General features: G+C 37.5%; 1 non-coding gene across 1 annotated transcript; it reads left to right on the top strand.

Moving 5' to 3' along the window:
- The first annotated feature begins 7,847 nt into the window (after positions 1–7,847).
- Positions 7,848–7,953, top strand: LOC132620638 (small nucleolar RNA R71). The gene has a single exon (XR_009575075.1). It is a non-coding gene; the product is annotated as a small nucleolar RNA R71 (small nucleolar RNA).
- Positions 7,954–15,884: the final 7,931 nt, after the last annotated feature.

Raw genomic sequence — 15,884 nt, 5'->3', positions numbered from 1 at the left:
AAGATCATGCAATGTCCCCAATGCATCAACTCTAGGTACAATACTAAAAATGGTAAGGGATACCTGGGCGCCCTAGCACTATGTTCCTCGACTCGGGACTGTGCTGCCTCAGACGCAGCAATATCAGGCGTCGCCTCTCGTGGCTGGCTGCCCGACGCGCCCATTGGATATGGATAGTTTTCGCGCAACGAGTTCAAGGCAGCGGCTTGCACCATCTCCTCCTCCAGTTTGTGCAGCCTCTTGTTCCGCTCATTCACATCCTCAACTACGGCATCTAGTGGCCGTTTCCCCCGCGCTTTTTCTCCTTCCTCTTCTTCCTCTTCTTCCTCTTCAGAGTCGAGCAGGTTCTGGACCAGGATATCAATATCCATGTCAGTGTGCGGTGCCAGAACAGGTTCCTCTACTCGCTCGCACGCCTTTAGCGCGTCTAACTCAGCCCTCAGCTTTCCCAATTCGGTACTAAGTGAAACTGAACTGCCCCCTGTTTTCGATTGCTCCAAAGCAACCAATCTCGTCTCAAACCCATCTAAACATGCTTGGAAAACCTCACGAGACTGAACATATTCCTCCCGAATCTCTCTTTTGGCAATGTTGATTTGCTTGTTTATTTGGGGCTTAAGCTGCTGCAAGATTACCTCAAGTTGCTTTTCAGCCTTTAAAGTTTTGAAGGCTAACTTTCAGTAACTCGCTCTCGAAAATGTAAACAAATCAACCCCAGATTGCGCTGCAGGAGGTCTATTAGCTTTGAATCGGCTTTCTTTAAATTCTGCACAGTTTCTACTTTCGGCATGTTTTAAAAGTAAGAGAGGAGTTAATTTCTTCCCCCTGCGACTATTTTAAAGACTCCCGAATACTTCTTTCCTTATCCTTAAAGCTTCTAAAAATCTGTTCAGTTTCTTATTTTCGGCTTGTTTAAGATTATGAGATTTTATTTTAGTCTCTATGTCATCATTTATTTGCCTCTTTTTTCTGTCGTAGTTATTAAGAAAGGAAGAAAATAATTTGGTCGATTACAAGCCGAAGGTGAAGCTAATTTCTTCTTTTCTTGGCTAGCTTGAATTCCCAAATCTTCCTCTCTTTAGTTTAACTAATATTGTCCAGTTTCCCTTTTTTTTTGTTTGCTTAAATTTCCATAAAGTTTAGCTCTTTAGTTTCTTTGTTAGATAATTAGTTTACTTTACTCTGTTTCCTTTTAAATTCATATCTTTTTGGTAGAGGAAGACAATTGGTTTGAATACTAGGTTAAGGTGAAGTTAATCTCTTCCCTTTACGACTAGTTTTAGCTCCCAAAGCTTGTATCCTCCAGGACCTGTTCTTTGTTTTCTTTTAGCACTTAAGTTAGATTCTGTACCTTTTTCTCTCTATGTTAGCAGCGGATGTGTTGAACGGAATGAGAAAGTCAAGTTTGGTTGGAGTATGAATGGTGTCGAAGTCTCACCTCAAACCCATATCATGAATGCTCCCAAAAACAGAAATTTCCATGACTTCCGTTAGTGAATCCCTTATTTTAATCTCGTTTTAATCCTTCAGTTCGCTTAGCTCTAATTCTGCACAATTTTTTTAATTTATTTTTCATTTTTTTTCGTGCTAGTCTAAATTATTAAAGTTTCCGCTTCTGTTTCTTTTACTTTCTGTCCAGCACTTTGTTTTAGATTTATGTGATTACTTTAGTTTGTGTTGTGGTTCTCTTATCATTAGTTTGCTACTGTTTTAATTTTTTTTTTTTTTCTTTTTTCCCTTCCCATTTAGGAGGATTTATAGTGTTTCCACACTTCCCCTCCTCCAGTGTGACTCGAACCAGGACCTACCGGTCGTGGGTGGAGGTGCTTAACCACTGAGTCATCCCTCACTTATCGCTACTGTTTTAATTGTTAGTGGTTTGATGAAGAAAATAAAATTTGGTTTTAGATATTAGGCAAGGTTGAAGTCAGCCTCTTCTCCTTATAACTAGTCTAAACTCCCAAAGAATTTCCATCCATCAGACCTGTTTAGTATTCCAGTTTGATTAGGTGTGTTTCTATATATTTATTAGCTGGTTGTTTTGGTAGAGGAAATGGAAGATATCAAGTTTAGTTTGAGTTTAATGAGTTGAGGACTTACTTCAATTTCACATCGTATATGCTCCTAAACTTTAGTCTTCATCACTTTTGACGAAGTACTTTTTATTTCTATTTTCATTCTAAAAAATAAAAGGTACTTTTATTTCTGTATAAATCTCGGAATTTGATTTATAAGATTGGAGGATGTTGTTGTGTTTTTGGTAGAAAAACAGATTTGGCATGAGGCATTTACTTTAGTTTATAAAATGCATGTTTAAGCATAAAACTGACCAAATACATGGCTGTGTGTAGCTTAAAAATGGGGAAAAACAATCCTTTTTTTCGTGTGTGTCTTTTGTATTTTTAAAAAAGGAATCTGAGAAGTGTGGATTCTTGTTTTGTCTCTGGTTGCGTCTTTAAAAAGAAACTATCAAACCATTTATTCATAAAATGATGTTGGTTTTCTCCTTTACCAAAATCTGATCTTTTAAGACTATCTTTTATTTAAATTTTGTCCCAATATCCATGCTAAATGAGATACCGATTCCTGTAGACTGGTTTAACTGAAAGATTTTAATCCTTCCTTGCAAGATAAGATAAAAACCATGAATACCAAGCCATTGTTCTTATTTATGACATTCTGACATTTCTCCTTGGCTTGCTTAAATTCCCAAATCTTCCTCTCTTTTTGCACAATTAATGGCTGTCCTGTTTTTCCCTTTTGTTTGATTTTCAGCAAGTTTAGATTTTTTTTTTAGTTAATTAGTTTGTTTTACTCTTCTTCCCTTTAAAGTTCATGTCTTTGGTAGAGGAAGAATGAAGTTTTGGTTGAACACTAGAGAAAGATGAAGTTAAATTCCTTCCATTGAAACTAGTTTAGTCCTAAATACTTCATCCTCCATCTTTAAGACCTATTTGTTTAAAGTGTTCAATTATGTGTTTTACCCCTTCCATATATGTTTGACTGATTGTGAGTTTAAGTCTTTTCATAGCTTAATCTCATTTTTGTCTTTGTTAGTTAAGTGTTAGTGTTGTTTAAGTTCTGCCCGTACGATGCATATTCCAGATCACTATGAATTTCTTGTTTAAATGTCTTCCTCCCCATTTTTGAAACCTGATCCACGATTAAATTAATCATAACTCTTTTTTGAGACTTGTCTTATAAATAGCCAGTCTTAAGAGTTAAATCTGCTCGAAAATCTTGTTTAAGCTTAAAAATGGCAGTAGCTTCTTATGCTGTTTAAGCCCATCTCTACCTGTTGTTAAGTATCATCAGCGCTTGATCTCTAAAGATGAATTCCGTTCTATTTTCTGCTTGCACATTCAAATCTGATTTGTTTAGATATTCTGGTAAAAAACCAGTATTGTATCTTTTACTGCACATTTACAAACCTCATTTTCCTACTGTTTTTCTGGTGTAAACCATCGGGGAGCTCATCGTATTCTCTCCCCATGGTGAATTAGGCCTGTTACATAGGCCTAACACAAAATCCTTGCATTTTTATCTAGTCCGGACAGCATCACCAGTAGCTTGAAACAGTTGCAGATCACAGCAACAATTCCAGGAAAGAAAAATTTCAATCTTGGGCGGAAGTTTGAGAGAACCTAGGACAGGGCCCTTTTTAACTCTCTCGGACTAATCCCGACTATTAGAATAGCTTTATTCTGATTGAGGCCCGATTCTTTGCTCTCTCTTTAAATTTCCGCATCTGTTTTGCTTACACTTTGTGTAAATATTTTTAGAAACTAAATAAAGCCCCAGCAGGCAATTTTGAGTACGTTTAGTTGCTATCTTAAATCCTGTTCTGTTACCAACTCCTTTTTCCTATAAAAATGAGATTTTGTCTCGTTCTCTTTAAAGGATAAAAATCAATGCTCCTTTTTATTAAAATATGGAAAAAAAAAATCTTCTTTATTTCTAATCAGTTTATAAGTTAGGTTAGTTTGCTTAAGTTCATTAAATCAGTTTTCTCCATTCTTTCTTTTCTTGAATAAAAAAGTAGTTTGTAAAATAAAAATAAAAAGGGTATTTCTTTGCCATTGGCTAATTTTAGGTTATTAATGAAAAGAATTTTCAGAATATTGATGGTGTTCAATTAAGTTGTATTTGCCTAGCTTCTGAAATTGAATTTATTCAAGATCGAAACCCAGATAAATATAAGGTTTACGTTTACATGAGATATTTAATGTCTACATTATTTCAGAAAGTGAAGTAATATAAGCGTCTAAGTATTAAGTAATTTTCTATCGTTTTCTTTAGGACCCTTTTAAAAAAAAAATATTTCTTTAAATTAATGACTTTTCTTTTCTGAATCACTTTCTAAACGAGTTATATTTTAGTCAATCTTTTCTAAATAAAATATTTCTGTAAGTTAATAGCTTTTCCTTCCTAAAATCGCTTCCTTTAAGCAAGTTATATTCTTTTTTAGCCAAATACTTAAAATCTGCCGGTAACCGCTTCTGTGGATTTCCCGAGATTCCTAACACCTTCCTCGGGAAATCATCAGAACCCTTACCCTTTCTTTGGTACTAAAAGGTTTCTTTTCTGTAAATAAATCTTTTTCCAAAATGGTTTCCTAATTCCATAAAATTAGGTGGCGACTCTGTTTTCACATAAAGAGCCAAGTTATTGTTGCGCTTTTATACGCTAGTGTAAAAACAGATCGTAACAGCAGTAGTGAGATTCTCTTTTAACTCATCAAACGCCTTCCGGCACTTATCATCAAACACAAACTTAGCCTCTTTTCAAGAAGCTTGCATATCGGGTTAGCAATCTTGGAGAAATCTTTGATGAAGCGGCTGTAGAACCCAGCATGTCCCAAGAAAATTCGAACACCTTTGACTGAGATAGGTGGAGGAAGTTTTGCAATCACATCAATTTTCGCTTGATCGACCTCAATTCCCTTTTCAGAGATTTTGTGACCGAGGACGATCCCTTCCTTCACCATAAAATGACACTTCTCCCAATTTAGCACGAGATTTGTCTCCTCACATCTTTTCAGCACTTGACCCGGATGGCCAACACAATCTTCAAACGAATCACCCACAACATAGAAGTCATCCATGAACACTTCCAAGAAGTCCTCTACCATATCATAGAAAATTGACATCATGCACCTCTGAAAAGTGGCTGGTGTATTACACAAACCAAAGGGCATCCCGATGAACGCAAACGTCCCATAAGGACAAGTAAAAGTAGTCTTCTCTTGATCTTCTAAAGCAATGTTGATCTGATTGTAGCCCGAATAACCATCAAGGAAGCAATAGTAGGAACGCCCTGCTAGCCGGTCAATCATTTGATCAATAAAAGGCATAGGGAAATAGTCCTTGCATGTGGCAGTGTTGAGCTTGCAATAGTCCATGCAAACTCTCCATCCGATGACAGTTCTTGTTGGAATTAGCTCATTCTTTGCATTCGGCACAACAGTGATGCTGCCCTTCTTAGGAACACATTGGACTGGGCTCACCCATTTACTATCAGCAATCGGGTAAACTACTCCCGCATCTAACCATTTGATGATCTCTTTCTTGACGACCTCTTGCATATTCTCTTTCAGTCTCCTCTGATGCTCTACACTCGGTTTGCTATCCTCCTCCAACTGGATTTTATGCTCACAGATCCCAGATGTGATACCCCGAATGTCTGCTATGGTCCAACCAATAGCATGCCTATATTCCCGCAACACCTCCAAAAGCTGTAGAATCTGCTCCTCAGTCAGTAGGGCTAAAGCAATCACCGGCAATGTATTGTCCGGACGAAGGAACTCATACTTTAGATGTGATGGGAGCTGCTTATGCTCCAACTTAGGTGGCTCAATGATCGAAGGCTTTGCTGGAGGAGTTGTTCTATTTTCCAGATCAAGATTTAGCTTCTTTGGGTGGTAAGAATATGAACCCAACCCAACAAGTGAATTAATTGTCTCCACCTAACCTTCCATGTCTTCAGCATCAAAGTTCACAAGAATACCAGCTAGAGCTTCACCCAAACTTTCTTCTTCCATTTTGAACTCCACCGCTTCATTAACAACATCAAATGAATCAATTACCGAAATGCTCTTATAAGCACTTGGTAACTTCATCCCCTTGCTAGCCTGAAAAGTAACTTCTTCATCGTTGACTCGGAACTTGATTTTATTTTTCTCCGAATCCATCAGTGCTCTCCCTGTAGCAAGGAAGGGTCTCCCCAGAATAATAGGAATGTCCCGATCAACAGCACAATCAAGAATCACAAAATCAGCGGGCAACATAAAGTCACCAACCCACACAAGTACATCATCAACCACCCCAACAGGTCATTTGATAGACCTATCAGCCATTTGTAACCTTATAGTAGTCGGCCTTGGCATCCCCAAACCTGATTGTTTGTATATAGCAAGTGGCATTAGATTAATACTCGCCCCATTATCACATAAAGCTCGAGCAAAATCATGGTGCCCAACAGAACAAGGAACGGTGAACGCCCCAGGATCTCCCTTTTTCTGAACAGTAGTAGTTGAGATGATGGAACTCACAGTGTGAGTCAAACTTACGGTTTCATGTTGAACCATTTTCTTCTTGGTCAGTAGGTCCTTCAAATATTTAGCAAAACCGGGCATCTCCTTAACAACTTCCAATAAGGGAAAATTTAGAGATAACTGCTTCAACTGATCATAAAACTTCTCGAACTTAGCATCCTCCTTCTTCTTTACCAACCTCTAAGGAAAAGGAGGTTTAGACTTGAAAAGCTGAGTCAAAGGGCGGAGATCCCCTTTTACAGTCTGCTTGCTCGTGTTATCAGCTTCCTTCACTATCTCTGGAATATCAGCAACCTTGTTGTCAGTAGGATTCTCATCAACAATAATGGGTGCTTCAGACTGCACCTCATCCTCTTCACCTATCGGCTCAAGATCAACCACCTTCTTATCAGGTCCTTGGAGTATTTTACCACTCCTAGTAGTGATGGCAAACACACGGTCTACACCGCCTCCCCTATTCTCCGGATTCGGAATAGTGTCACTTGGAAGTCCTCCCTTTTTAGGAGGGTGCTTCTCTCTAGAAATATCCTCAATCTGTGACTCAAGCTTCTGAATAGCCGCTGTATGGGAACCCACTGTCTCTGTCAGCCCATATAAAGTCCTCTCAGACTTAGACTGATTTGCCAGAATCTTCTCAAGCATTGCTTTAACCTTCGAACTACCTTGCTCCGTTGACTGACCTTTCAGTGGTATATAAGAATTGGAACTCTTGTTCCCAAAATTTTTACTGTTGTTGTAGCTCCCTTGGTTCGTACCACCATAATTATTGTTCTAGTTCCCTGAGTTATTATAAGCACCTTGACCTTGCTGAGGTCTCCATTGATTCTGATTGTGGTAACCACCTTGGTAGTTCTGTCTTTGATAACCCCTTTGAGAGTTATTCACATAGTTAACATCTTCAACCTGCATAGGGGGCCCATCATGAAACGGACCATCTTGAGTATGGTACGTCCCTTTTGGCATAACTGTATCATCCTCACAAACATTTACCTTTTTAATCTGGGTTTCATCAAACTTCTTTGTTAGCAAAGAAATATTTGTTGCAAGTTCTGCCAATGTTTGCTGGGTATCTTGATTCTCCTTTACCATATTATGGATCATAGCACTACCATATGGTACAACATCAACATTGTTTAAGTGCCAAGCCTGATTATGAGTAGTCAGCTTGTTAAGTATGTTGGTTACTCGTCGATAAGATTTGTTCATGAAACAACCATCAACTGCATTATTAGCAACTGACTGCATCACTGGATCTAGCCCTCGGTAGAACTTCTCCATTAATATGTGCTCCGGAAAACCATGATTTGGACTCTTCTACAAATACTCCATGAATCTCTCCCAGACTTCATATAGTTGTTCCCCCGGTCGCTGCTTAAATTCATAGATCTTGTCCCGAATTTCAACCTTTCTGCTAGGAGAGTACCATTTTGTGAGAAAAGCAGTCACCATCTCTGCCCATGTAGTAATCGAATTTCGGGGCAACTTCTCAAACCATGTTCTTGTATCTCCAGCTAAAGAATATTTGAATAACCTCAGCCAAATAGCATCTTGTGAAACGTTGTTCTGGATGTGATTAGCACACACATCCACAAAATTCTGCAAATGACGTTGAGGGTCATTCTCGGTAGAGTTTCGAAAGTATTCCTCAAGCTTCAACAACTGGTATAGAGAGGAGCCAATTTTCACGCTAGCAGCTCCAACTCGAGGATGAACAATAGCGGATGCATAATTCTCCTCTGGAACAAGATCAGCGAAAACATTCTCATCATCTGATTCATTCGCCTGATTATTCAATCGATTCCCCTAGTTACCAGCACATTGATTTTGCTGATTCTGATTCATGTTCACCTGGTTTACACAGAGTAGCAAACAAGGTGTGATGGAATAATCAAAAGACTTTAATCAAAGTAAACACTATTTAGTAATTTCAAAACCGTATTCCCCGGCAACGACGCCAAAATTTGATACGCTCAAATTACACTTATTAATGGTATAACGCGGATGTTGTCAATATAGTAACCCAAAAAGGCTGGGGTCGAATCCCATAGGGAATATGGTGTGAAAAGGTTACTAAAGTCGTAGGATGCTAAATTTAGGTCTAATGTCTTAATCCAATGATTTTGGTAAAAGTTGTTGTTTTTTTTTTGACTAATTGCTAACTAATTGCTTTGGGTGGTAATTTATGGTAAAAGAAACTAAGGTTGTGTCCCTTTTAGATAAAGTGTATGATCATGAGTATTGATCTTAATATACTTCTAATGGATCATTATATGAATGCACTTAATTTCTATATGAAGCTCTATTATTTCCCAATAAATAAAGATTATCTCTTTCTATGATTTTTCCAAATATAGGAGAGTAACTATAACGAACCATTAATCATGCCAAGTAAATTCTTCTTATTCCTAAGTGAATTTATTAAACAAAGTTTCAAGCTTTGAGTCCTTGTTATTTATTCTTACCAACCTTAATCATTTTCCCAAATAAATCAAGGTTTATGGCTTTAATCAATGTTTGCAACCATTAATTATGAATGAAGAATGAAGAATAAATAAACCCTAATAATCCATTATGTGTATATCAATCACAAACCCAATCACAAAACACCCATCATTGGGTTCACAACCCTAGTAAGGGAATTTAGCTACTCATGACAAAGAACAAGAAATAAGAAATTGAAGAATTCATAATTGCTTACTTTGGAAGAAAACAGGAATTGATAATACTTGAATTGATGTTTGAACCTTCAAACACTAGAGAGTATTTAATGTTCTAAGCCAAAAGTCAAAATATAAAAACTGATAACAATTAAAACCCTACACTGACCTATTTATAGGTTTCAAAAACGTAAAATTACAGAATTTGCACTTAAGTCCCAGGCGGTACTTATACGGTCCTTACAACTTTTCACGGACCGTGCAGACTTATACGGCCTTCATCCTTGTGTCTGCAAAGAACAATACGAACTGGTATTCCACGGTTCGTAGAACTTTATACGGCTTGTATAACCTACTCGTGAAACTTCTTCAAACCTTCATCACATCCACTTATACAACCCATATAATATTGTACGGTCCGTATAAGTGTTTGTGTTTCAGCATCTCTCTACTGTGACATTCTGTTGCTTTGCCAATTTTTGTACGACCAGAGATAAGGTCCGTGCAACTTTCTACGGACCGTGGAAATCAAGCTTCAGTGCAACTTTTCTGTAAATTCTACATCTTGAACCCGAACTTTATGATTTACCTGAAACATGACAAAAACACATCAAAACAACACCCTCTTGCCTAAAAACAAGTAAAATCTCGTAAAAAGGTATCAATTGTGCCCCAATTTCCCGGCACATCAGTTAGTCAAAAAGGTCTCTCCTCAAGGCTTTCATTGCAGGATGTGTGCCCTTGGTATCTAAAGGAAAGGACACTTCTCAATGTCAGATACTGCAGCTTAGAATTCAAAGTTACTCCAAGCAGAAGTAAGAAAGAAAGATGAGTAGAATGATGAAGCAGAAAATGCAAATGATGGGTCAAAAAGTGGATGTGAAAGGAGAAGAGGTATACACACATGGGAGGTACAAGACAACATGTGAACAGGTTTTTTCAGACTTTTTGCTCGACACCGTCAAAATTGTCCAGAGACCCGGTGTCTCTGTGACTCAGGTTAGTAGTCCGTTCAGTATTTTCATATGTTTAGAACTACTTAAGTGCCAAGTTGGTCCGGTGTCTCCTAATTCAAAGTTCAAACCTTAAACCTTCCAATCGATGCTTTACTTCAGAATCAATCTATCCCTCCTGTTACTCCTTTCCTAAAACGCCATCTCGGATACTGTAAAAGGTTGTCTGAACCAACTCAAGTATAAGCATCACAAAACCCTTTTCAAACCAAATCGAAATGGTCTCCAAACCATCATCCTCATAGCATTCAATCTCCTCTAACCAAAGTACCTCTGAATCAATTCCAAAATCCCCCATACTCGTCCCTCCAGAAACTAGTAGACTAAGAGTTTCGAGAAAATCTACATCCTTATCTGGTTTCCTTGACCAAAGAAATTTTTTTGACCTCATTGGAAGTGATGCAGATGTATACCTGCTATCGTCAGACTCTTCTTCGAGAAAATCTAATGACAAAAGTAGAGGGGTTAAAATGGAAAGAGTTAACATCGACAAATCTATAGGAAAATAGATCGAAAATCTTAATAGGGAAGAAAATCCTGTTGATGTCTTACCCGTCTCCCACCCTGAGAAGAAAACCTGGTGCCCCATCCGTGCTGAAGTACTAGGTTCCTCAAGAGAAAACAAGAAAAAGAAATCAAAGGGAAAGACAGGAGTGGGATAGGAGGAGAGTCTGCTTCTCAAAAGAAGAAGAGGATAAGTATAAGTAAAGCACCAACTGCTCCAGGATCAGGGTGCACACATTGAGAAAATTGACAAAAATTTTCACGATCTGGATCATCCCCAGTAATCAGTCCCTAGCATTTCCCTCTCGTCCCTGTCCTCTCCTCCCATCTCTGACTTTTCTCTTTCATACTGGTACAATAGTAGTTTATTTAACACATGTTTGCATTGTTCGAACTACTATCTATTTTTGGGCTATTACTTTTTTTCTCGTGCACTATTGCTCGTACCTCTTATTAGTTGTCGTCTATTTTCTTTTTTATGATGCCAAAAGGGGGAAGATATGTGTTGATGTGATTCAAAGAGGGAAGATGATAACGTCCAAATCCACTCCTCAAAGAGAAAGTGTACACGGTCGTCACAATATAATTTACCCAACTATGAGTCGGGGTCGATCCCACAGGGAACAATATACTAGGCGATTAAGAAAGTAAGGAACTTTCACTTACCAAGCTAAGCCAAACGATAGATAATATTTTGGTTTTTTGAGAAAATTATAACTAATGCGGAAATGTAAACTAACCTAGAAAGCAAGTAAAATGATCAATGGCCACAAGCATGGATAATAGGAGATTACACTCAAGTAACGATCTAACGTATTTTACGATTTTACAACTAAGAGCAGGTTTATGTTAATAGAAAATGATTTCTAAAATCTCATTGAAAGTCTTCCAACCAAATCAATGAATTTCACTCTAAGATTTTTCCAAACCTTAGAGTGTGATATCAAGCACAACCAATTGAATTTCAAGTAACTTTCCTATTCCTAGCTCAAGTTATTAGATGGGTTTAATGACCCAAATTCTTGTTAATTAATCTTTCGCAACTTAGATTTCCTCTTCCGAGCTCAATCAAAGTAAATGGGCGAGTCTTAGGGTTAGCTAATCACTACTAAAAAAAGGGAAAAAATCGTTGACAAAAACCGACGTCCAGCGTCGGTTTTTTTAATGAAACCGACGGGAAACCGACTTTTTAAGGTCCGTCGGTTTTCATAGCCTCGCTTTTAGAAAACCGACGGACCACGTCGGTTTTTTCCGACGGACTGCGTCGGTTATGTAGTCCGTCGGTTTTTATTCAAAAAATTTAAAAAAACTGTCGGATAGAGTCGGTTTTATTAAATTATGATTTTTTATCTTATATATAAATAATATATATTTTATGAAATAAACGACGCACTGCGTCGGTTTTTTATATAAATTTATTTATTTTAATTAAAAAACCGACACAGTGCGTCGTTTTTTTTTTTATAAAATATAAGCATTAATTTCCAGAAAACCGACGGACAGAGTCGGTTTTCCGTCGATTTGCAAAATTAATTTCCAGAAAACCGACGGACTGAGTCGATTTTCTGAAAAATTTCCAGCATGCAAATCATGCATTTTCTGCAACCACACTTGCACAGAAACCAGTACCAAAAGTTTCTCAGAAACCAGTAACAAAAGCTGCTCAAAACTAGCATTAAAATGCTTTAAATCAATTCTAAAAGAGCTACAACACATAAAATCACCCTAAGTAATAATAAAACACATTAAACACTATCTAAACACATCAAATACGATCTAAATGGACCTTCAAAGTTCAGAAATATTTAAATGTCCAACCAAAAGTACCAGTAACTAGTTTTAACATAAGTCCATTATTAAATTCAAACTACTACAACTGATCATCCGGTGTCCGGGCTACGTAATCACCGTCATCATCATCTTCTAGGTCGGAGGGGGGGGGGGGGGGGGGGGGAAGGGGGCACACCAAATTGTCCACATGCGATGTGGTTTTTAACTTGTGTCATTAGCAATTCAATGTTCGTTTTCATGGTGTTACTTTCCTCAACTCTTTTTGCCTCAGTCTCAGATAATTTCCTATTAAGTTCAGCAATTTGCTGCGCCATAGGTGCGACCTGAACACCATCAACTCCATCGGCTTGTCGAGAAGACCCTTCACCTCGCAATCCTAACCGAAGGCGACTTAAGTTGTTCCTTGGGCCTAGACCGTGCACTCTACCCTTTTGTACTCCCCCAACTGCTCTACACCAAAAATCTATCTCTAATTCCGGTGGAGGACGGCTCGGATGCTCAGGCTGAGTTTGGCTGTACTGGTCCACATGATCCATATATTGCGTCTGTATATATAAAAAATGAAACTTAGTATATAACGAATATATCATAATTAAACTTATATATAATTACTTAAATAATAAAATTATCACTTACATAGGAATTACGAGCCCTGTCCTCAACCCATAAGGTCGGATTCGACTCCTGCTTCTTCTTTTTTGTGTGGGTCTTTAGGAATAGCTGATCCTGAGTTGGCATCTGTCCCGTAGCTTTTTCTGCAAAAAAAAAAAAAGTTAAACATAAAATTAATAGCTCAATAATGATATATTGATCGTAAGTAACTTTAAAAGTATAAAATTACTTACCATTGTCCTAGCCACGTGCCCCTGACTTCTTGCACCTGCAGTGTGCAAAGAGCCACCTTTCTGGGATGCACAGACAGCCTTTGCCTGCTCAGACTTGGCGATAAACTCAGGAGTTTGCCAATATGCCTTAAGTTTCTCCCACTGTTCAGCGTTTAGCCATTGGGGCATCATCATATACCTTCTAGCCCTCGAAAACCAATCAGAAAACCTTGCACTCCCCTTCTTCTCAAAGTTTGCAGCAACCCTATCATTGTCCATTGGATCCCATGTACAATACATCTGCAAATCAAATAACTAATGTTAGATGATTTATATAAAAGTAAATGCAAGTTATGAAATGTATAATAAGATGCATACGTTAAACTCTCTAAACATAGCCTGTCGAGTATCATATGGGATTTCACCCCATGAAGTATAAAAATGATTGCCATAAAGCCTCCGAACAAAATCCAACACGACTTTTGTAGTGTCGTGATCTGGATAGAACCTGTAGTTAAAAAATTTAATGCATATTAGATTAAGATGAAAAAAAACGTTAGGAAAACTTAATAAAAGACAATCTTACCCAACTCCCTCAGGCACGATGAAAATCCGACCCATCACATCTCTATCTCCCGGCTGTAAACCATGATGTATCGGTTCCTGTATAGGAGCCGGTGCAGGTGCAGGTGCAGGTGCAGGAGCAGGAGCAGGTGCAGGTGCAGGAGCAGGAGCAGGTGCAGGAGGACGACGATGGGTCTGAGACTGGTTGGATGGAAGTGACTCAGGCTCAGAGCTGCTATCTCTAAGGCGCAAATTAGATACACTTGGAGGTGTACCATTTGGAGAAGGAGAAGAAGACAAAGTGGTCGATGTGCTAGGAGATCTGCCACGTGGTGGGAAATACATAGGTATAGGTATATAAGTAGGATAGGTAAATGATGCCGGCTGAGGTGGTGCCGGCTGAAAGACCCACTGACCAGACTGGCCCTGCATAGAAGAGCCAGGCATAAAAAAAGAAGGCGGAGTAGACTGCATATGTGGAGCGGACGGAATGGACTGACTACTAGTAGCTGTAGGATCTATAGGTCTTTCATCTTTTCTCTTACTAGTACCTCCAGCTCTACCTCTACCTCTACCTCTACTTTGATCACTACCACCTGATGACATCTGCATACATAAAATTAATAACTCAATAATGATATATTGATCGTAGGTAAAAATTTAACAAGTATAGAATTGTGTTATTATCAAGTATAGAATAAACTAACATGCAACTAGTTATCCTCCCACTCATCCTCGCTTGTTTCATTTTCATCAGATGATTCTTCCTCATCGCTTGTTTCAGGTCCATCGGTCGATTCTTCCTCAACATTTTCTATGATAGTTACATCATCTTCATTAACTTCTTCCAATATGTGTTGAGGATGTTCCAAACTATTTTCTAACTCTGTGTCAACCGTTTGATGAACAACTGGTACATCATTTTGATACGCCACATCTAATGCATTATCGACCTCAATCCTCCCCACAGGCTTAGTCTTTATAACCACCCACCAATCAGCCTTATCCCTACGCAAAGGATATGGAGCATAATAGACTTGCTTAGCATTTTGTGCAATTATAAAGGGATCATAGCGATTGTATTGTCTTGTGTGTTTGACTTCAATTACGTTATGTTGACGATTCACCCTTGTACCTCTTTGGCTTGGATCAAACCACTTGCACCGAAATAATGTTATCTTCATCCACATACGATCCATCTACAAAAATATACCCACAAATTATTGAGGTTATAGAAATATATTATAACTTAAGAATTCTAACTTAAAATATAACTTAAGAAAACACAATCCCACCATTTCTAACTTTGGATTCTCAATAACAATTCTAACTTTAATAATTTATAAATTCTAACTTTAATATAATTTTGAAAAGCACAATCCCAACTAATTCTAACTTTGAATTCTCAATAACAATTCTAACTTTAATAACTTATGGATTCTAACTTTAATTCTAAAAATTGAAAAGTAAATGTAGTCAAATAAAGTCTACATTTTAGTTTTGAGGTTATAGAAATATTATAACTTAATAATTCTAACATAACTTAATAATTCTAACTTAATTTGAAAAGCACAATTCCAACCAACTCTAAAAATTGAAAAGTAAATCTAGAGAAATAAAATCTTCATTTTAGTATTGAGGTTATAGAAATACTATAACTTAACAATTCTAACTTTGAAAAGAACAATCTCAATCAATTCTAATTTTGAATGATCAATAACAATTCTAATAACTTATGGAATTCTAACAAAAAGCACAATCCAACAAAAAAAAAACTAGTCAAATAATTAAAGTATATATTTTTGCACATATTCAACATCAATAATATTACACAGAAAGATAACTAAGCTAACACAAATACATTGACAAAGAATATGAAATATAGCACAATCTTAAGCCAAAAAAAAAATGACAAGTAAACTAGTCAAATAAAGTTTACATTTTTTTTTTCACAAATTCAACATTAATAACATTGCAA

Source organism: Lycium barbarum, chromosome 11 (genome assembly GCF_019175385.1).
Source record: "Lycium barbarum isolate Lr01 chromosome 11, ASM1917538v2, whole genome shotgun sequence".
Classification (NCBI taxonomy): Eukaryota; Viridiplantae; Streptophyta; class Magnoliopsida; order Solanales; family Solanaceae; genus Lycium; species Lycium barbarum.
Note: the sequence above shows the minus strand (reverse complement) of the source record. Positions and strands in the feature narration are given on the sequence as shown.